Raw genomic sequence first — 24,530 nt, forward strand, 5'->3', positions numbered from 1 at the left:
GTATTCACGAATAGGCGGCTATACGCCTGTATGATGTGCATATGAATGTATAATTTGGTTTAAAGGATGCATCCTTAATGTAACACCTCCTTGCTGCTACACCAATAGAAACTTCATGGGATGTTAATAGTAAAAGAACTAGCACTGACGTTCCCATTTTTGTCTGGGTCATTTAAATAACAGATAACAAATTACAAGGTAAACAAATTTGTTTTGACTTCTTTAATGAATTATATAAAAACATTGTATAAAGATATCATAACACTTTTAAACAATAAGTATGGTTGTCAATTAAACAGTATGCTAGCTTTAAAGATTTAGGCAAACCATTGGAATTTTACAGCGGTCTTAAAAGGTGTATTTAAAGCTGCAATCTCACCGATTGATCGTTTTAACTACCGGTACTCTTTTGTTTGTCTATAAATGGAGTATTTTTTGCAGAAATGTCTAGACCCAATTTTAAGTGATATAAGACTGCTGAAAAAAGATCAGATTGCAGTTCATCATGTTTATGTTAAAAAAATGATGTTTTATGACTAAAAGCATTACGAACAATGACTAAAAGTATTACGAACAATTTAATGTAAATGAACTTTTCGGCAGTTTTACCAAACATTTTTGATTGGTTCTATTGTGAATTATCTAATATGACTGAATTAAAGGAATGATAACCAAATCAGCCGATTTTGAGACAATTTTGTGTCTAAACTGACAATCTGTAAGAGTGCAGCTTTAAGTGTTGATCTAAAGCTTCATATACACATTGTTATATTGTCAATAACTGTTTAAAAGGTCTCATGTACTAAATAAGATAATAATTTTCATAATATCTAAAATTGATTAAAATAAATAAAGTACCATTATACCTATTTCTTAATAGTGCCGTTTCTCATCTGACAATACCATTCAAAGCCATCATTTCAACTATGAATTTATTTTTAACTTTCAACTTTTCTATAGCATATGCAACAAAATATACCAAAAATACAAGCCATGAACAATATGATTGTTCAACTTGCATTATCCTTGACCTTTTGATATGACCACTTTCCAGTTTTGTCTATTTGTAAGTTATGCCCTGAAGAATAAAGTATGACTGTATGAATCAAAAACAAGCAATAAAAACACTAAAAATATACCCCAATCCCTGTAATTTCTAATACAGTAGAAAAATCAAGCAATTAAACATTTAGAGCTACACTCTCACAGATATACCATTTTCACAACTTTTTTTGTCTTCGAATGAGCAAGTTTTTGCGTAATTATCTGCAAACCAATGATAAAAGATTGCTGACAAAAGATCAGATCGCAGATTTCATATTTCCGTTCGAAAATTAATGTTACTAAAAGTTTAAGAAAAGTGCATAAAAAACATCAATGTTTTAACTTAAATAGAAAAATCTGGGATTTAATTTTTCGCAAAAAATGGATGGTTCCAATCCAAGACATAAAATGAAAAAATTTGTCAAAACATCCAAAGTGTGAGAGTGCAGCTTTAACGTTTGAAAGTAACTCTGTTTGCCTCGTGCCCCTAAACAGGGTTTAATTATATAATATGCCCAGTGGGCTTGTCCCTGTATATTTGATTGTATGATTGCAGTAATGGATACTGGTCTAATTATCTTCTGACAATTTTTCACCAATTTTAAAGAATGAGAAAACACATATTAAGCTCATATAACGCTGTACAATTTAATCTCATTCATTAGGTTGAGAAAAATTCCCTAAAAATATTAATTGTGGAAACATATCTTATTTAAATACATACAGGAAATGGCGACATCATTTACCCTTTAGTATGAAAAAGGCAGTTTCCTGATATTTGAATAGCGGTTTTTTATTTAAGCATCTCAATTCATAGTATGTATCAAGTTTCAAAGGAAACCAAATCATTGTAACGATTGTTTTCAAAATAGATTCACACTCTTGATAAACTTCTTTTCCTAGTTTCAACTTTTGAGACTTTTTGATGAGCCTGCACCTTCCCCCTCTTATGAAGTGGCTTCAAGCAATAAAGCTACCAGCTCAAGTTGCACAGCTGGTGAACAAGACTGCTGATAGTCGGCAAACTGCACACTTGATGCCATGATAAATCATGTCCATCGACTTCCAGAATGAAGAAATGACAGCAGCACATAATTGATTTCAATTGGACCTCTCTTTAATTTGTATCACCTTGTTGTAGTCAAAGACTATGTCTTAGTGTGCAGTGCAGGATCTTGAGAAGCTTTCTGCTTGTCTGATGAAGTAAGTTTGGCAGAGTGTGACACTCCTATCTACTCATATGGCTAGACACCTGTGATCTATGTCTTCTTGTGTGTGCCCAACCATCACCTGGAGATAATTTAGAGGAAGTTAGTGCTTGATTACAAGTCAATGTGACAAAACAAGGTCTTTCATTTATGCCACCAAGAACTAGTATTCCAAGTTTCATAACTCGTATGTTAACTCAAAGCAATTGAGCAGAAACTGTTTGGTAATTAATTTTAAGTCACTGCTTCCACTTATACTGCAAGTAATATTGAACGCGAACTGACTGACCCAAATGCAATTCTAAATAATTTTTATGTGCAGAAACCTTAATCCTATTGACACAAAAGTAATCCAATTGTATGTATTCACAAAACATTCTACAACAATATTTGTCAATTTAACTCAAAGATTGATTATTGTTTTTTAGTCAGACAAACACAGAGATGGCCCTATATCGCTCACTTGATTTGAGAAAGGATTCTAACTTAGTTATTGTTTGGACACTTACTGAACACTTTTGGTCTGACTATATAATGCAGCTGATGAAAATATTAAAAGTCCCTTAATAATGGGCTTACAAAAACATGAAAAAAAATGTATTTGTTTAAAAATTACAAAGGGCCATGACTCTTACAATATTTAAGTTTGTATTGAGCAGAATAAAAGGCTTTGCCTAAATTACAACCTTAAAACTATATTTACAAGTAAAACAAAAAAAATCTACAAATATGTTTTTAGTATCTGGTTTTTGAGAGTGAATGATCAGAAGAAAACATCACACATTCACAATCATATTAAATAATAATTTAGTTTTTTTTAAATTATATTATATTTCAAAAACACTGCAAAAGACAAGACACTTACGTTTCAATTTCTTGATTCAATACAGTGATGATTATCAATTCTTATGAAGGGAGATGGGTCTTACACTCTAACCAGTGCAACTTGCATGTTCTTAGTTGCTCAGTTATTACCTTTCTTAAAATTCTCCTCTTGATCTGAGCCACGCCAAAATGATGGGAGATGCATTTGTTTTTCCATCAGAATGTATAGCACCTCTGTGTTTCAGTTTGTCTCCTGAAATAGTAAAAGTTTATTAATAATAATAACAATAATAATAATCAGTGACTTTTATTGAAATTATTTTCACCGATTGTGCCTTGCACATTGGGGAACAAAGTTGACTTCTGAGGAGAAGATTTTTCCATATAGACATATAGCAAAAAATAGCTCCGCACCCTGGAGCAATGTTTTTTATGAATCATATCCAGTGAAGAAAATTCATACAGGGTATTGAAACATATTTTGCTTCAAATGAAGACTTTTAATAAAGATAACTTAACTAGCTCTTCATCATATTAAATAAAAATTAACACAGTATATGCCGCACAGGGAGCCCCGCATTTGATCTTTTACCAAAGTTTGATTGAGAGTTTAGTTTCACATCGAAAAGTCTTTACAGGTCTATTAAAGCTGCACTCTTACAGATTGAACATTTTGAAAAAGGTTATATTTTTTATCTTGGAATGAACCAATGTATGCGAAAATGATGACAAAAAATGTCTTTGAATTCCCGTCAAACATGTCCAAACCAAATTCAAACTATGGATAATCACTGTCATTCACGATGAAATTCAGCACTTCTTGCCCAGTATATATACCCTTACTTTAAGCAGAAGGCAAATTAAAACAAACACATTTGTCCGAAATTTAATCAAACTTTAAATGGTAGTAGAATTGTCATTTGTTCACGTAATTTTCAAGAATCAGGAAGTGGGGAACATTATAAAGCCATTTAACGATACAAACAAGACGATTTTCTATTGAATGTACAATAGTAGTACCGGGGTAATATGCAAATAGTTATTATCTCAAGAAAAGGACATCAAGACCAGTTCATTTACCAGTAGCATCTGACAGTCAATAATGGTTCTGAGTTTAAAGAGCATAATTTCCATTTTATTGTTAGTTTAATCATTATATATTTAACACCAGTTGTGAAGAAGGAGTTATCATTATATAAGATTATATTATCTGGCAGTGGTTGAAAATGTAAAGTGAGACCAGTTTTTTACCTGTTATTGAACAAACTGTTATGTTGGCAGGACTGTCCTCCTCAGCAATGCAAAGAACAGCAATGACTGGTTGGCACTCTGTAAAATGGCGATTAAAACATTTTGTCCAATTAAAACTGTCCCTTTCTAAACAATCCATCAGCAATATATATAAATGAGCTGCGCCATGTGGAAATGTATCTTGGGAAGTTTCCATTCCATGTAATGATGTCATAAAGATGAGCAGAAGACATTACTTACTATGCAGTAAAAGTTCTTACTTTAACAGTAAAGATATTTTTTATCAAAGTGAGCTCTTTTATGTCATGTTTCTAAGTCTTGTACACATCTATGTTACATATATAAATAAGAAACAGGAATAAATTGAGGAGTTGTGTACACACTTACTCCTCCTTATGTACTGTGTAACTCAAGAAAAACAATCCATAATTCTAGTAAATCTCTAGAATTCCCTTACTTTTCTCGCTGTACAAAAATGAATGAGGAGTTGCAAACAAGCAGGGCCATAAAACTTTTGCTATTTAAACTGTACCGCAACAGCAATTTAAAGACAGTGATACTCATTGATGGAATAGGCACTTAGACAGCTACATTTTCTGAGAAATGGAGATCAGACTAAATTCTCCAGAGATAATTTATAGATTTATTTGAAATAAAGAACATGTTACAGTGTGTGTGTTAAACTTGTTACTTATCCCTGATTTAACACAATCATTACCTTCAAAATGGTGATAAAATAAAAACAAATATACCTTATTAAACACTGTTTACTATCACATCTGTACCCCCACCCCCCTTCTTACATACATGTACTTAAGCGGCTGTTACCAAAGTAAAGAATGAAAGGTCCACACGGCCAATTATAAACCATGAACCATGAGAATCCTGTTTACTAATTTGATTTTAAATCACCCAAAAGGCTTTGTACACATAATGGTTCTTTAATTTAAATCTAGTCTCCAAAGGTGTCACAGTTGTGATTTCATTGAAAGACTTGAGATACGTTATTTAAAAAAATGACTAAAGGAAAGCTTAAACGCAGAAGTTTGGCCGGGTATATGAGCCTGGAAATAAATATGCAAAAGCTCACCATGCTGCTAAGGAGTCTTATATAATTCCCGGCCCCTGTTCAGCTGGAGATGTTGATTCCACACGGCTGGAAAACCGGCCCGGTGCACCCAAGCTTCACCATCGGCAGTATCTGCAAGAGGAGGGTGTAAATCTGGGAAAACGCATTTAAAATCAATTTGCGAAAGTTCTTATCCGTCATAAGTAGTGAACATGTATGTGGCTTATAGAACATCTGAAATTAAGTTTAATGAAGGAGACAAAGTTTGGTCTGGGATCTAAACCTGGATTTTGATGCTGATATTGTAAGGGCCGAATTCAGAACATCCACTCTCACTCCCACTCCAACCACATTCCCGTAAGGGACACTCAAATGATCACTTGAGTGGAATATCGGGAGTGACACTCAAGTGATCTGTTCGTATTCACACGCCTCGCTAACACTCCACTTCATCAAGTGAGCAATACAGTATGTAATTATACACGTATGTTTACATGAACATATCGGATTATCTGTTTGACTATGGTGATGTTTACATTATACATTGTAAACATATGTTTATTTGAGATTTGAGTACCTTATTGTTAGTTATGGCAACAAACAAATGATAATAAGTGTTATTCTGAAACTGAAATTTACATTTTAAAACAATTGGTTAACAAGAGATGTTAGTGAAACATTTATGCCCCCTTGGGAGCCAAATTGTTAGTAGGATTTGGACACTTAAATAAAACACTTAAATAAAATATGGACAATCAGAAAACCTTTTTTCAGCTTACAGTCACACTGACCTTGACCTTTGACCCACTGACCTCAAAATCAATAGGGTTCATCTGCTGGTCATGACCAATACACCTACCAAGTATGAGGTTCCTGGGTCAAAGCGTTCTCAAGTTATTGATCGGAAACCGTTTTTCATGTAAAGGTCACACTGACCTTGACCTTTGACCCACTGACCTCAAAATCAATAGGGTTCATCTGCTGGTCATGACCAATAAGCCTACCTAGTATGAGGTCCCTGGGTCAAAGCGTTCTCAAGTTATTGATCGGAAACCGTTTTTCATGTTAAGGTCACACTGACCTTGACCTTTGACCCACTGACCTCAAAATCAATAGGGTTCATCTGCTGGTCATGACCAATACACCTACCAAGTATGAGGTTCCTGGGTCAAAGCGTTCTCAAGTTATTGATCGGAAACCGTTTTTCATGTAAAGGTCACACTGACCTTGACCTTTGACCCACTGACCTCAAAATCAATTGGGTTCATCTGCTGGTGATGACCAATACACATACCAAGTATGAGGTCCCTCGGTCAAAGCGTTCTCAAGTTATTGATCGGAAACCATTTGGTATTCCGACCGACCGACCGACAGACAGACAGACCGACCGACCGACCGACCGACCGACCGACCGACATGTGCAAAACAATATACCCCACTTTTTTCAAAAGGGGGCATAATAAAAATAAACGTTTTGGGTTGTAAATAACTGTTGCAAAATACGTTTAAATGCATGTTTTTTGTTGTCGTTGTTGTTGCTGTTTTAAATATGTAGCCGTTTTCCATTGTATCACGTAATTTAAATATGTATTCATATATAATCTTGCTTTTGTATTCTACATAAAGCGTTCTTGGGCGTTTGAAAATAATATATGGAAGTTGAAAAAATGGAAGTTGAAAAAATAGCAGATGGATAGAATTAGCGAATGAATCTACTTCTTATGGGGAAATAACACCTCGGAGTGAAAAACAACTCAAGAAATGTAGGGGAAAATGGATGAAGATGACGATAATAATAATAATAATAATAATAATAATAATAATAATAATAATAATAATAATGATGATGATGATGTTGATGATGATATTGTGGTGTTGGTGTTGGTGGTGCTGCTGCTGGTGGTGGTGCTGCTGCTGCTGATGATGATGAAAATAATAATAATAATAATAATAATAATAATAATAATAATAATAATAATAATAGTAATAATAATCCAGCTGAATGTAGGTTGGAAAATACATATCAATTCCCTTACCACGCTATGAAATGGCCTAGCGGCGTCAAGTTAGCGGCCTGGCGGCCTAGCCGCCTCATGTGACTAGCGGCCTAAAATTGTTTCCTATTCCAAAGCATTTTATATGCGTTCTTTTCTAAAACAATGATAAATTAAATGTCCTTTTCATAAATCAACATCCTTTAGCGAATATCAGCATTTGCCCCTTTTCCTGGGCTGCTGGATTGAGTTTTGGGGATTTTTAGGCCGCTAGGCCACCAGGCCGCCAAGTTCACGCCGCAAGACCGCTCAAGCGTGATGTATTTTGCATAGGAAAACAATTATTTTAGCATTGTTTTAGAAGAAAACTCATATAAAAATGCTCTGAAGTAGTAAACAATTTAAGGCCGCTAATGTACGACTAAAAACATTGATTTATCATATTTCCCATTTAAACCATTGAACCTTGAAATAGATAACAAATTTAGGTCGCTAGTCTGCCAACCTCACGCCGCTAGGCCGCTAACTTCATGCCGCTAGGATGCTAACTTCACGTACCTTTAGCTGCCTGTCTTTGCAGCCATTGATGAATTGCAAACATCAACATTGCTGGGGGTTCAAGATCATTGCGAAACAAAACAAATATATGATAGGCGCATCCTTTTGAATTTGTTTTGTTTATAGATGGCCACGTTATTGAATGAACATGTACTTCAATGGATTATCCCGGTCCCTTAAATATTGTCTGGGAACGAGCATGTCCCTTATTTGTTCCAAATATTTGATATATTTCATCTTTTCTACTTGCCATGTACTTTTTTTCACATACACTCATTCAATTCCTATTCACAACCAATCCTCGAGGGCAGTTCAAGTGGCCTAGCCGAGCACTCACAAATGTCCCACTCACGCAAAACACTTGAGTCTCACTCACACCTGGCCCCAATTTCTCGAAACTTCTTAAGTTCCTTATAACAGGATTAAGCTAATCTCATTATTTTCGTTGTTCTATAAAATGTGTTATATTTACTTCTTCAATTTTTTTTTGAAATTATGTAGGAAAAATCTGTATGATTATCAGAATAAACCATTTTTCATTGATCAAAATCCATTTTCAGTATGTATTTTGGCTAATTGAAATAAGCGACTTAAGCCTGTTAAGCTTAAGAAGTTTCGAGAAATTGGGACCTGTGAATACGGATATACCTTTCACTCGAAAATATCTCGACCGTTATGTGATTACAGAGGATTAACTCATTGAGTGTGAGTGAGAGTGATTGTTCTGAATTCGGCCCTATGTTTTGTTCAAATGAAGTATAAACTTACAGTGAGTACAGAGATATCTTGAAGTCCAGATTTATCGCTTACCTGAAGTTAGTAGGGCTACAATTGAGAGCTTTTCTGTAAATTGCAGGAACTGTCCCCATGAGCCTATTGTCTGTTAGGGGAATGGTGGCTTAGGTGATTGGTGGTACCACTCTGCATTTCTTATCCACACAGTGTATCTGAAAATGACAGAGAATGGCCATGCACTTATGAAAGCTATGCTAGAAATACGCCGTTATGAGTGTATCAGATGACATTTCCACACAGAAATTGTGAGGCCTCCAATACAGCAGTACTAACATCAATGATGAAAACATATATATATATATATCTGTCATGGAGCTTTGCTGGTTCTGTGGTGTCAAAACCACTGCAACTGGGCAATTCACTAGAAACATCTTTTCAGAAAAAAGAAACAACCAATACTGGGTAGCCTTTGTCACCCAGTGAACACCCTGAGCATCTAGTTACTTTGAGCATCTATTTACTTAGAAGTAGCCACATTAAGATCTCAAATTAACAAAAAAGTGTATCCGTATGCTTTCAAATACTGAACGAAGTGCAACTTTGAGGGGGGCTGCGAGCAAATATTGTCAAGGGCAGAAATCACGCAGAAGTTTGAAAAAGATTATGCAAAGCTCTAGCTTGATGATTTTGGCCCAATTTCAATTGTTACACAGTAACACGGCGGCGTAAATTTAATCTAACATCAATATAGTTACACAGAAAAATAAGAAATAGCTTTAAACTCTCTAACATTCATGGCAGAGTGTCTGATGACGGTCCAGTATGCCAACCAGGACGGAGAATATGTGAAGCATGCACATACACACCTTTACAGCCCAACATTTGGTTATGGTTTCACAGTTATTCATTAACACAAACTCACAATCAATCAATCAATCAATCAATCAATCAATGCACACCCACCTGGAAAGGTACAACATCCTTTGGAAGAGATGAATCTTGCAGTCTGGTAGACGGTTGCTGACTTAACTGTATTGTCCCAAGCAGCAACTGCAATTAGATAAACATGTTGATGTTCGCACTAAAACAAAGCTTAGTATTGAGTACAATTAAACATACAGCCTGTTGGCTGGGGTAACATATCTAAATCCCCAAATGGATGATCTGATCCCAGCCAACAGATCAGCGAAACACAAATTGTATTGCATGTCCAGGGGGGGGGGGGGGGGGGGTCCCAAGGATATCTTGACGCAATTTACCATAGCCGCCTTGCGTTTTTGTTCACAAAGCCGGCACACACAGTTCATTCTCAGTTTGCATGTTGTGTACTGAAAAGTTCCAGCTTTCCATGACACTCGCAATAAACCTATCCATGAATTAAAACAAATTAACAAATAACTACCAGGTAATTATGGAAATATAAATGTCATTTTTTACTTGATTGATAAATACAACTTATATTGCAGTCAAACTGGATAAAATATCAGAAAAATGTGTCCTGTTCCAAAAAGTGTGTTTTGAAGTTGCAGACAATAGTCCAAAGACCAAGAATTAAGTGTTTAGACAGGGGCAGGCAAATCTTAAAAAAAATGTCAAAATTTTAAAATTTAAATAAAACTAAAATTGTACAAACCTTATAATATAAATCATGTGTACACTTGAAAATACATACAAGGATACAATGTATACATAATCAAACGCTACCTGAGAGAATCATTTTTTTTCAAGAACTACTTGAAGGGGTACTGTGACCCGCAAGCATTTCTTTGTGGGCGGACACCTTTAAACCTCTTTCCCGCACATTAATTAAACACATCTTATGTTTTGTCAGTGCCGGTTTTGATGACCAGTATAAATCTAAAAGCAGTTTTTCTGCCAATATTTACCCAAATGATTTGGATGAATGCTTAACAAGAAAGTGCAGTGTACACAATCAAATAAAGTATTTAGTGTTCCAGAAATAATGAGCATCTGAAATCTGACCCCTTACATTCCTTAAATATTCACAAAGAGTTAAGTTCAAATTTAAGCAACAAAAATCACATTCAAGCAGAATAATTTCAAGCAAAAATGAGCAAGAAAATAGAAACCAACTGAATTGTATTTTCAAATGTTCCATCTGTGTTTGTTTGTTATCTTTTTATGATTCAAATGGTAAAAAAGGTGCAAATGTGAGAAGCTCTGAAGAAGAAAACTGACATTTTAATAGAAATAGTGATGAAATCACTGACATTATGTTTACTTAGCATCTAAAGCAACAGACCAACCAGACCTACCAGTATGCTATTCTATATTTAACTGCTAAATTTTAAAAAACCCTAAACATACAGATAAAGATCTGTGGCGCAGTTGTTTACATTGTGTGATTAAAATGCAAATATTTTTGTTGGTGATTAGTTTAAATCCAAGATTTGTTTTCAGAAGATCAGCAATAATGTCTTTTCTTTGTCTCAATGAAAAATGTAATGTTCAAGTTCATAAGCGCTGTTTTATCTGAGAATTTCCCTTGGTGTGAACCGCTTACTGTGTCCAAGTTATCCAAGCTGGATCTAAGACATTACTACAATATGGGCAATTTGCTCTGCCATTTTTATAGATAATTGTGTATTCCAAAGGTATTCTTTTGGTACATTGAACTCACAACAATATTTGAACTCCTGACGTCCAGCACCGCTGTCAGATTATCTAATCCAACCACTATGCCATTGCATGCTCTTTACTGAACGAAAGATAAATGAATACTCACAATTTTGAACAGTATTTTTTTGGTCACAGATAGCAACCTTTTAATCCCACTTAAACCTGTCTTCCCTATTTGGCAAACAGAGAATTTTTAGAAAATTTGTTATCTGATGATCCTGTAAATTTTGTGTGGATAGACTAAATATTGTTCTAATTTAGCAAATCAAATCTAACATTTTGGGTTTATTCAGTGTAGATCCTAAAATATCAATTTTGATTTAAAAGTATGTAGGTTTGTTCAAAAGCTCAGTACAGTTTACTTTACTTGTTAAGTTATCCAATTTCTGTAAATAAATGTTACTAAACTTGACTATAAAATACTGTAGGGGGGCGTGTCGTAAAGTTAAGAAAAAATCCAAATAATGCAACAGTCAATTGCAGCATGGGCCCCCAAGGTCCTGCTAATAGTGGGGACTTTGACTTTCGGTCCAGCCAATCCCAGGTAAAATTCCCGCTCTGCACAGACAAACAGCTGGTAAAAGCCCTGTCAAATGAATTATGGTAATTTCGTAACCGCTCATTGTTGGTCATTTCATAACCATTGTGTTAGTCAATTCGTAACCGTTAAGAAATCGAATGGTCATATCTTAACTGTTGACTCCTATAATTATGAGGAATTAATTTAATACCATTTGAATTTACAAAATAAGTTTACTGTAAGTATAAAACATAAAAATAACAAAATAAACAAAGTTAAATCTAGTAGTTGTATTCCTTCTTTATTCCTAATAGTGTAGTGCGATTTGCCAATAAACTCTGAAACTATGACAAATAGAAACATTCACACTAGCTATCTTTTTATGTTGCGAAGGAAATATTATAAGTAGGCTGAATATTAAATGTAATAATTTTTTAATTCATAGATGTTCTACCATTGAGAGGAATTGTGACCTTAAGCCAATATTTTTTAAATATATAGACCATATAACTTTAGAATTTCATTTTTTTTAAATTGCATAGAAGTATTGTAAAATGTAGTGAGTTTGCCGAATGAGAGTATGTGCTTTTTTATGCTTATTGTATTAAAAATGTGCCGATATGTTTAATTTTGTAACTTGTTATTGGAAATTAATACATTGGAAACTCACTAAACCGGACAAGGTCCGGACTGGGCAAAATTTCCGGTTTAGTGAGGATTCCGGTTTAGTGGGGATTCGATGTACGGAGTAAGTTTACTCAATATATTAACGGAGTTAACCTTTAAAGGCTTTTGTCCTCTAGGGACAGTTCAATTCTCCGACGTTTAGACGGAGGTTGAGACATGATTAAAGCACTTGCAAAAGTGATAAGCATAATTAAACATTTCTGCGTTTTTATAACCAGCTTTTTTCCAAGTCTTGAAATAAAACAACTCTCGTAATTTAATGCTTGTTTAGTATGTTTGATAGTTTAATTAAAGCACCGCTCTAATTTGATTCAATCATAGAAGTCTTTGATAAAACAACCCTCCAAAATGATCACTAAAAAACCATTTCTAGTTCTGTATTTTCTGCAACAAACAAATAAATGTTTTAATCAATTTTCTTTTCACAAGTTTGATTATCGTTTGATGATCGCGCGACAGTCAATCCACAGCGCAATCATCATTATCAATTATCGTGTTAACACAACATCACAGGCGTAATATTTAACGATGTACCGGCTGTCAAAACAAAGTGACATGTGATTCGTGATTTCTTAATACACAGAATTATTTTGACATGTTTGAACAAAACGTCCGGTTTTGTGAGGTAAAATTACGTTGACAACTAACAAATTTTCTCGATTTTTTGTCCAGTATCCGGTATATCGGGGTTCTGGTTTTGTAGGGATTTTTTACATTGAAAATAGAAGGGGAAAACCGGGACTCTGATAAAATTCCGGTATCCCGAGGATTCCGGTTTTGTGGAGATCCGGTTTAGTGAGTTTCCACTGTACCATAACTAATAATTTTAGGCTGTTTTTTGTCGGTTTCGGATATAAAGTATGCAGAATATGGATCAATTGAAAAAAGAACAGAACAAAATTTTGTTTGTTTTAAACAATTCAAACAAATATAGTCAATGAAATAGGTCAAGAATGATCATTTATGTAAACGTAATTTTACTCAAAAATACATCGCGATCAGTCTTAAATTATTGTTTATAAGTAAGCAAAATGTAAGAAAATAATTAACATATTTTGGTAGTATAACAAATTATTTCTAATTTAGCATGATATATATATATCTCTAATAACTATTGAGTAACATAAATTATTGGCTTGTTACTAGTGAGAATTTGAGTAATGTCTCCCAATTGGTGTCTTGGTTGCTGTGCCATATACATCCAGGTTCGAACAATACACTTAACGAGGTGCTAAGTGTACTATTTATCACCTTGTTAAATGGTGGTTACCATATGAGCAATTGATTTATTGACGGTTACGAATTGACTAACAAAATGGTCACGAAATAACCAAGATTCAGCAGTTACGAAATGGTAAGGTTACGAAATGACCAGATCCCCGTCAAATGCCCCTGGGGACATCCTAGGTTAGGCCCATTCCCTGTTTTCAGCGCAAAAACAATAACACCGCATTCACTCAGCACTGCCGGTCCACCTGGAACGTAAAAACATGGCCCATTTCCCCTGCTATCCCTGGTATAAACAAGACCTGCCTGGGGGCCATGGTTACAATTGACTGGTGCATAACTGTGGCATAATAAGGGAAATATTTTATTGTTGCATTTATTATCAAATATGAGAATTTAAGACACATGCAAAAAGCCACAATACGAATTGGTGATAGTGTTCGTTCTGTTCTGCTATTCAAAGGTGATGAGAATGACTAATGTAGTAATGACATGACATTGACAAACAAAATGTAAGGCATTTGTATCATTTCGTCTTTTATTTATTAAAATCTGAGATGTTAAGGGAGCAAATCCCTTTTTAGATTGGAACATACCAAATAATAATAAAAGACGATGTAGTGGTAAACCAAGTTTGCTAGAAATCAATCGAGTTTCTCCAAAATACAAGCAAAAATTACACCGGATGTTGATACTAGTGATTTAGTTTCGGATGAACAAAATCCGGATAAATCATTTGCCTTTCAACCAAAGGGTGGACGGTTTATACTACTGTACAAAAGTCATAAAAATAAACGAAAAAAACGTTGAATATGTATTTTAAACACTTACCAAGTTACCATTCTCTTTCCGTAAGAGATGAACGCCATACTGCATAATTGCACGGAGATGGTACCACGGAGATACCCGAAAATTTCCGTTATATTCCGGAAGGTTAAATTTTTGTATACTTGAAAATTTGGACGCTGATGGTACACGAAATATCGAATTTCCTTATTTCTGTTTTTTATGGAATGAAACTTCGGGATAATATACAATAGGCTTTAAATAAAGTAAAACAAATAAAAAATGCTTAGTATATAGCTATTTTTGACCAAAATTATGATTTTTTTCCCTGGTCGCCTTAATAGCTATTTTTATGGATACACAAATATACACACACAAAAGTTTAAGAATATTTTTTTTAATATTAAAAGATAATAAGATTTAAAACAATGAAATGATCTCGTAAATAAACATTCAAGCTTATCAACTTACTGTCAATGGACATTTTTATTGACATTTGATACATCAAATCTGGACTGAAAATATTAAGGAGACCAATTTTTGTCGCCTTAATCCAGCGGTCCCCATAATGCCTAGATTAATATATATATGGTCACCTTAATATCTGTAGTAGATATATATATATATATATATATATATATATATATATATATATATATATAATTATTGTTTACTTATCATTGCAGTTTCCACTGGCCATGATTATTTTTCAAGCTGGAAATGTTTTTTGCAATCGATGTTAGGGGTGTGGCCTAACCGCGCCTCCTGTCCCGGTGTTAAACAATGTAATTCGGGCATGGCTGTACTTTATCATCGTTAATTTCATGTATAAATTAGCAAAACAGCCTGTCGATGGACAAAAAATGTAATTCTTGTTATTCGGCTTTACGAAATTAATTTCTTATTTCGTCGATGTAAGCAATTAACGAATGTCGAAACAATCCCATCTATGTGGATAAATCACGTTATACCTAATTGGATTTTATTAGAGAATTTCATTAATCTCTGTAAAAGTAATACATAGTAAAAAGTTATTTTGCAAATATTTATAAGTAGATAAATGGTTTGTAAAAGAAATTGACAATCCCTCTACGTACCAAACACTCCATCAATAAATACTCTTTCATGCCTAAATCATAACACGGACTATAGATTCTGCATACCAAACATTTCCAAGATAAATTATACCGGGTACTGCGTACCGCATTCTTGTAACAATTGTTCCTTTTAAGCTATTGAACACTGCACATTTAAAGCTGCAACCTCACAGATGGATTTTTTGACATTTTTAGTCGTTTAAATTTGTCTTGGAATGAGCCATATTTTGCAAAATTGTCTGAAAACTAGTGATATAAGACTCCTGACAAGAGCAGATCGAAGTTTCATATTTGCGTTTGAAAATTGATGTTTTATGGCTAAAAGCGTTTCTAACTAGATCTGTTCTTTTGCGATGTGTGTGAAGTTGACTCAGCCATCGGCAATCGACAATCAACATTGTTCAAGTTCAACTACAATGTCGATCTAAAATGTCGATCTGGACGGAATACTCGCTCGACATTCGATATCTTATAGCGAGTTAACTTATATGACTGAATTGAAGGCACTGGCCAAATGAGCTGATTCTGAGATAAAAATAAATAAATAGATAAATCCAACATATAACTGTCAAATTGTGAGAGTGCATCTTTTTGAAATTAAGTTTCAGAGATCCCGATAGATTGTGAAATAGTTAACTGAACATTTAAATATTTTTTTTAAATCAATAAGCCTGAGTGTACAACAAACTTGAAAACATTTATATTCGTCTTGGTCATTTATCATTCATTTACTTCAATATAACATGTATATTTTATTTTAATGAATTTCTTATTTTTGGGATTATAAAAATAATAAAGCTGTTCAATCAAAACGGTTAGTTGTTCAGATCTATTTCCAATTATATATTTGCTTAAACTGATGCAACTCTTCTTAATTTCAAATTATTTATTTTGCATCATTTACTGGTTCAGAAGTGATGTGTTTAATTTGATCAAGCGGATGTAACTACAATGTATTTCAAACGTATGTCTCAAACTGCGTCTTTGCAAGCTGTTTCCATCGCAGTGGCGATTTCAATTGCCTTTTTCAAGATTATAGTCTCATAAGATCGTAATATCATCTTTTATTCACCTTTCTTTCAAACTATACTCGGTATCTTTCATTAGAACCATTGTTTTCGACATTTCTTCACCCATTTAGTATATCAAAAATATTGTATTAATTGTGGTAAATCTTATTTGGGAGTAAGAGTGCATCTTTTACAAAACTTCAAATCGGTATATCGACATTTAATACCGAATACGGACAAGTTCAATGTCGGAAATCGACAAGCTTAATATTGAATACTGACAAGTTCAATATGGGGTACTGACAAGTTAAATACGAAATACTGACAACTTCAATACGGGATACCGACAAGTTCAATACGGAATACTAACAAGTTCAATACGGGATATCGACAAGTTTAATGAGGAATAAGTTCAATACGGGATACCGACAAGTTCAATACGGGATACCGACAAGTTCAATACGGGATACTGACAAGTTCAATACGGGATATTGAAAAGTTCAATACGGGATATCGACAATTTCATTACGGGATATCGAAAAGTTCAATACGGGATATCGACAAGTTCAATTCGGGATACTGACAAGTTCAATACGGGATATTGACAAGTTCAATACGGGATACCGACAAGTTCAATACGGGATACTGACAAGTTCAATACGGGATATCGACAAGTTCAATACGGGATACTGACAAGTTCAATACGGGACATCGACATGTTCGAATATTGACAAGTTTAATACGGGATACCGACAACTTCAATACGGGATAACGACAAGTTCAATACGGAATACTGACAAGTTCAATACGGGATACCGACAAGTTCAATACGGGATACCGACAAGTAACATACGGAATACCGACAAGTTCAATACGGGATACCGACAAGTTCAATGCGGGATACCCACAAGTTAAATACGGGATACCGACAAGTTCAATACAGAATACCCACGAGTTCAAAACGGGATACTGACAAGTTCAATACGGGATACTGACAAGTTCAATACGGGATACCGACAAGTTCAATACGGAATACTAACAAGTTCAATACGGGATACCGACAAGTTCAATACGGAATACTAACAACTTCAATACGGGATACCGACAAGTTCAATACGGAATACTAACAAGTTAAATACGGGATATCGACAAGTTAAATGAGGAATAAGTTCAATATGGGATACCGAAAAGTTCAATACGGGATACTGATAAGTTCAATACGGGATACTGATAAGTTCAAAACGGAAGACCGACGAGTTCAATACGGGATACTGACAAGTTCAATAAGGGATAACGACAAGTTCAATACGGGATACTGATAAGTTCAATACGGGATACTGATAAGTTCAATACGGAATACCGACGAGTTTAATACGGGATACTGACAAGTTCAATACGGGATAACGACAAGTTCAATACGGGATACTGATAAGTTCAATACGGAATAACGAGAAGTTCAATACGGGATACCGACAAGTTCATACTGACATTTTCAATACGAGATATCGAAAAGTTCAATACGGGATATAGATAAGTTCAATCCTGGATACCGACAAGTTCAATACGGGATATCGACAAGTTCAGTACGGGATATCGACAAGTTGAATACGGGTTACCGACAAGTTCAATACGGGATATCGATTAATTTAATACGGGATAATGACAACTTTAATGCGGGAAATCGAAAGTTCAATACGGCATACTTACAAGTTCAATACGGGATACTGACAAGTTCAATGTGGGATATCGACAAGTTCAATACGGAATACTCACAAGTTCAATACGGGATACTGACAAGTTCAATACGGGATACTGACAAGTTCAATACGGGATATCGACAAGTTCAATACGGGATATCGACAAGTTTAATACGGGATAATGACATGTTTAATGCGGGATATATACAAGTTCAATACGGGATACCGACAAGTTCAATCTTGGCAAAACAGAAACGAATACATTCAATTAAATTACAATATGATTTATTGCATTCACAGGAACTTGCCTTCGCGGTGACATGATGGCTCATCGCTCCACGAACCGGCCTGTCTGCATGTGATGGTGGCATCTCCAACAACTACGAACCCAGCGTCACACGTTAACGTCGCTGTGTCATTATAGAACGTCCTCGTCATCGTCATTGTGCCGATATTTGGCGACGCAGTATCGCCACAATCTAAACAAATCAAACACGGTTCATACACATTCAGAATTCGGAGGATGAGAGTGGTCTAGTGGCACAGGGGTCCGCCTTTCATATACTAGATTGTTGGTTCAATCCCACCAGGGTAGCATTCTCCTTGCCTCTCATTGGGCACCAGTTCTGGGTTCTACCAAGCATGGGCATACTCATTCAATACACAAACGTCCCCTGTTACAAACGTCCCCCTGTTACAAACGTGTCCCTGTTACAAACGTCCCCCTGTTACACCCCCCTCCTGTTACAAATATCCCCTTGTTACAAACGTCCCCCTGTTACAAACGTCCCCTGTTACAAACGTACCTATTGATTCACAAAGGGGTGTGTCGCTCCAGTTCCCCGTCTCTGTGCACGTTACCGTAGTAACGCTAGACGTATAGCCCGCTTGACACGTCTATACCGCAATGGACCCGTAAGTTGACAACGCCGACGTGTATATACCGTTTTCTGGATCATCTAGCGACCCACAGTCTATGAGGTCGACGATAAGATAAGTGTTATATACTACTAGTATAAAATAACAAGAAACGACGTAATTTTAGTCAACAAGGTAAAACACACAAAAAGGAATATTGACTTAATTTACGAAATACACCTAAAAATGGTTCTTTTTCTCTTTCTTATATTTTTTTTTCCTTTAACTAAAATCAGCAGTGAGCATAAATGAAAAAAAAAAGATATATCGACAATGTTTATTTCCGTAATGTTGAACTACTTCATGGAGAGAGTTTCTATACCAACAGGGAAACAGAATGCTCTTTCACTCCATGCTGCTTTGAAGATGCATGTGATCTCACTGACGCTTGCAACGTATCCAAGTTCACACGTTAACGTCGCAACGGCACCAAACAAGGTTGACGAATATGTGAACGTCCCATAATCCGGAACTGAAGGCGTTAAACAGTCTAAAAAAGAAAGAGCAGTCAATTATCTTCAACATGTTATTGTTATGAATTGAAGTTGAAGCCATAGATGCTTAAACTTATTCTCCATAATTCAAAATGAAAGTTTAGCATTTCCCAAACTAAAGCGGGGCGTTATTGAAAAGGAGCAAAGCCAATGCTCGTCTGGGGTGTTGTTTTTTCAGGCATAGAAATTAATGAGCCTTGCAATGCATGCATGCGTATTGTCTTTGACAACATGCGTACCAAGTTTCATCTGAATTAATTTCATTTTTATGAGTTATGGCTGACGATACAGTTTAAACACGACGCCTCAGACAAAAACAATGAAACAAACACAAATACCACGCACCCAAACATGAATGACGCAACGTCATTGGTCAAGGGATGTTCATGCGGTGACCCAACACCTTTCCATTTTGAGTCACTAATCTTTATATCGTACCAAAATGGCGTATAAAGTCCGATTTTGATAAATAAGTGAAACATCTCCCGATAGTGTTGAAGTATTGATCAATAGAAGAAGAAGAAGATTTTATTAACTATAAGCTTACAGCCCATCAGTTACATATAATATAAACATGTACAGTATATAAACATTTCCGATAGAACAACTTTCAAAATCAATCATAATGTATAAACAAAGTAAGGTTATATCACATTTGCTTTAAATACTGAAAAGTAGTTAGTGGAGAAAAGTGTCTAATGTCTAAACTGACGCATTTCAAAGCCCTTATAGACAAAACAACATAGTTTTCTAATAGTAGTTACATTTTCGCTCGAAATCAGTTCGATAAATTTAGGAATATTTGGATTGCGCCAATAATATCGCTTAATGTATAAGATTCTTAATTCATGATATAAAGGACATTCTAAGAGAAAATGGAATTCATCTTCAAGGGTATTACAAAGTTGGCATTTTCGTTCATTTCTTGGAATTATCTGGGGCTTGTGCCATCTGCCCATTTCTATTTCTAATCTGTGTGATGCTACTCTTAGTCGTGTTAAAGCTGTTCTGAATTTATTGTTTTGTATGGTGTCTAAATATGAGTGATAATTAAAATTTGCAAATAGTATGTATGTTGACGCTCTTGATGACTCTCGTAATTCTTCATTCCATTTTTGCATGAAACAGTCTCTAGCCCTCATCTTAAAGGTGTGTATAAAATATTTTGTATTTACAACCCCTTGGTTAAGCCAAACTTCAGCGAATCCCATAGATTCTAACAGATTTTTAACTTTAATTGCCCAATTTATTTCCGTTGCGTTGTTTTGTATATCAGTTAACATCGAGTTATATGTAAGTCGGATGAATTTTCTTTTATCCGTCAATGTTATTTTCAACCAAAAGCGGATGATTGATGTCAATCTATGGACATACAATGGGACTCTACCTAATTCTCCATATATAAAGTTGTTTTGCGTTGAAAGTTTAACGCCTAATAGTGTTTTTAAAAAATGGAGGTGGATTTTTTCAAGTCCATCTGCTTTCGAAAAACCCCATACTTCTGAACCATAATTAAGTATTGGAGTTATTAATTTATCGAATAATGATAAGACGTGGCTTACTTTCAAATTTGTAAATGTTGATAAGTATTTTTTAAGTTTAAATATGGCTTTGAGCGCTTGACCTCCAAGGGCTTCAAACGTTTTATTAAATGAGCCCCCAGTGGAAAAAGTTATTCCAAGGTATGTAAACTGATTTACTATTTCTATTTCTTTATTATCATAAAATAATTTTAAATTATTTCTTAATCTGCCCCCTTTCCGAAACACCATAATCTTTGTTTTTTCAATATTAACAACTAATTTCCATTTCTGACAATAATTTTGTAAAATATTCAAGCCATTTTGTAGGTCTTCCTCTGAATTGGAAAATATAACGATATCATCGGCATACAATATGTTACGGGGTTAGAAGGTGAACCGATATAGATTATACGGTGTTCAGGAAACCATATTCGCGTTCGCTCGAACTCCAATACCCCGTATATCCAGTATCGGATGACCTACTAACTAACCTCTTAACTTACATTACCATATCTCGACTGTTTTAGTTTTCTCCGAAAAAAGACGACCGTTTTATCAGTTTATGAACTTTAACGAAGGGTTAGTCAAGTGTTTTGTGAATGCTTGGAATTTCAATCTAACCTCAATATGTTAACCATGTCAAAACTAGAGAATAGTTTTCAGTGGACAACCTAACGCGCCATATTAGGAAGGCCCTGAAGGTACGATAAGGTAGTCATCTCTTACAGTGACAAGCATATAGTTCGCCCAAGTCCTGTATACACGGTGATGATCTCTATGCGGCACGACATACGTCAACGACCGTTGCTCCATATATAGTTACATACACGCTTAAATTGGTCGTGTTTGCCAAAACTGCAATACAGATCTGCATGAATGAATATTATCACAGATATGGAACTTTCATACGCGTTAATTTCTTAATATTTACACCTCAACTTCCATCCTTAAATGAACTGCCTTTCGGCAATTGCGTTCATCCACCGATGAACGCAACATCTTCGGATATGTTCGGATCGTCATTCATTGCCTAACAATATACATGGAAGCTATTGATCTTGTTATTGGTTGTATTGTGTCTGCAGGTCCCGTAAAATATAGATCAACAATTTTAAAAGTGTTAGTTTATTATATTTTAATTATATTGGTACCAGAAGTGTTTCAATTTTACGTTTTAAAGTGATTTCCAGTGGTTAATCTTTTCCCGCGTTATTGTGACGTCATTTAAAAATATGTTTCCGGTTATAGTCGGGTCGTTCTATTTACAGAATGGGTAAGAACGGATTACTGAAAGGTTTTCTTAAATGAAATGAAATAATTTTTTAACAATTATGAAATAATAAACTATTGGTGTATATACAAGGAATGAATTGCGGGGTTGATGTTATTATCGGGGATATGAAGGCAATAGGGTTGGTCAAAGTACATTGACCAACCCAATTGCGTTCATACCCCGATAATGACACCAACCCCGCAATTCATTCCTTAAATAATATAAAAAACGTACCTATAGGTTCACATGTTGGATCTCCTCTCCAGGTTCCCGTGTCTCCACACCTGACAGAAGTGACTGTTGGCGTATATCCGGGATCACACGTCAATATCGCTACGAAGCAATATGACGTCGACGTTAACGTATATTTGCCGTTAGACGGATTGTTCAGGATTTCGCAATCTTTAAAAAAGTCCATCACGTTAATGAAAATATATAAATTTCTCATTATTTTTTGCTTTTAAATTTAATAGAAAAGAGTTGTAAAATTAAGCGTTACCAAAAAGCAGCGTTTTCTTATTCACAACATCTTTATCCGTAGCCCCACTCCCCCCCCCCCCCCAACTCATACCCTGAGGCTGACACGTCGGCTCGCCACTCCAGAGCCCTGACTGAGTGCACGAAACGCTTTCTCCTCCTACAACGTCGTATCCGGAAACACACGCCAACGTGTCCTCAATATTAATGAATAAACTCACAATAGAAACTACACGGACAAGCCTAGTAGCAGTAAATGTAACGTAGATCTTGTCTTGAGATTCAAGGATTTCAGGGGCGTAGCAGTACACGTAACGTAGATCTTGTCTTAAGATTCAAGGATTTCAAGGGCGTAGCAGTACATGTAACGTAGATCTTGTCTAGAGATTCAAGGATTTCAAGGGCATAACAGTACATGTAACGTAGATCTTGTCTAAAGATTCAAGGATTTCAAGGGCGTAGAAGTACATGCAACGTAGATCTTGTCTAGAGATTCAAGGATTTCAAGGGCGTAGCAGTACATGCAACGTAGATCTTGTCTAAAGATTCAAGGATTTCAAGGGCACACTTTCGATTAAGGCAAAAACCTTTATTAATTTTAATGCATTTTAATTCTATCTGACTCACTTTACTTTATAAAGAAAACACAATAACACATATAACTTGTAAACAGTCAAAAAGATTGCCTGTATATATTTTTTTCTATTAATAGCTACGTGGCCACAAATTCCCCAGATGATGGAAATAGCAAATTATAGGTAATATTTTGCTTATTGTTGTGTTTTGTTTTGATCATTAAAGCTAAACGAGTTCAACATGCATTTAAATTAAAAACAATAATTTGGGACCCATTTAAGGAGACATCGAACCAGAGAGAAATAACGCTACAGGACAACACACTGGACACAAATAGGAAACATATTCGTATTGGTAATTTTTGGGGTAACTGCCTCGGCGCGGGCTGTGAAAACCAAGTAATACTTCACTGGAGGTTTTACCCGCCAAACAAGGGCTAAACCTCACACTTGAACAGTAGTCACAGGTATACATTATACAGCTACAGTCAAAACTTAACTTAACCGAAAATATCGAGATAACAGAGTTCGATATAGCAAGTTTCGACGGTTTATTAATACATGTTGAGGTAACCGCGTTTAAATTGTCAGCACAACAGGGAACAGTTATAATTAAGGATCTTAGTAATAACTTCAATTAATTATACTTGTAAAGACATAACAAATAACAAAACATTGTCGTTTTAGTCTTGTTAAGTTTTTATTGATTTCCGATGCTGACTTCAGTTCAATTCACTCAAATATGTAGCAAAAGATAAATCTATGATACGAAGAGAATTTCAAATTACGACTAAAATCGACAAAGACCTAAATCGGAAAGGGCCCCATGAGTTTAGTGGGGCAAAGGGCCCCATGAGTTTAGAGGGGCCAAAGGGCCCCATGAGTTTGATGGAGCCAAATGGCCCCATGAGTTTATTGGAGC

The 24,530-nt window shown here is 35.1% G+C and overlaps 1 long non-coding RNA gene across 3 annotated transcripts; it reads right to left on the reverse strand.

Annotated features, from left to right (window-relative positions):
* Window positions 1–220: 220 nt before the first annotated feature.
* Window positions 221–14,643, reverse strand: LOC128239762 (uncharacterized). 3 transcript variants are annotated; one of them, XR_008261918.1, is made up of 7 exons: window positions 14,590–14,643; window positions 9,648–9,734; window positions 8,760–8,896; window positions 5,419–5,529; window positions 4,329–4,406; window positions 3,228–3,330; window positions 221–2,334 (listed from the first exon to the last, which is right to left on the reverse strand). It is a non-coding gene; the product is annotated as an uncharacterized LOC128239762 (long non-coding RNA). The 3 variants fall into 3 exon arrangements; XR_008261916.1 differs by lacking the exon at window positions 14,590–14,643 and adding an exon at window positions 14,355–14,442; XR_008261917.1 differs by lacking the exon at window positions 14,590–14,643 and adding an exon at window positions 14,355–14,442 and having other exon boundaries at window positions 5,419–5,550.
* Window positions 14,644–24,530: the final 9,887 nt, after the last annotated feature.

This window comes from Mya arenaria, chromosome 7 (assembly GCF_026914265.1).
Source record: "Mya arenaria isolate MELC-2E11 chromosome 7, ASM2691426v1".
Taxonomy (NCBI): Eukaryota; Metazoa; Mollusca; class Bivalvia; order Myida; family Myidae; genus Mya; species Mya arenaria.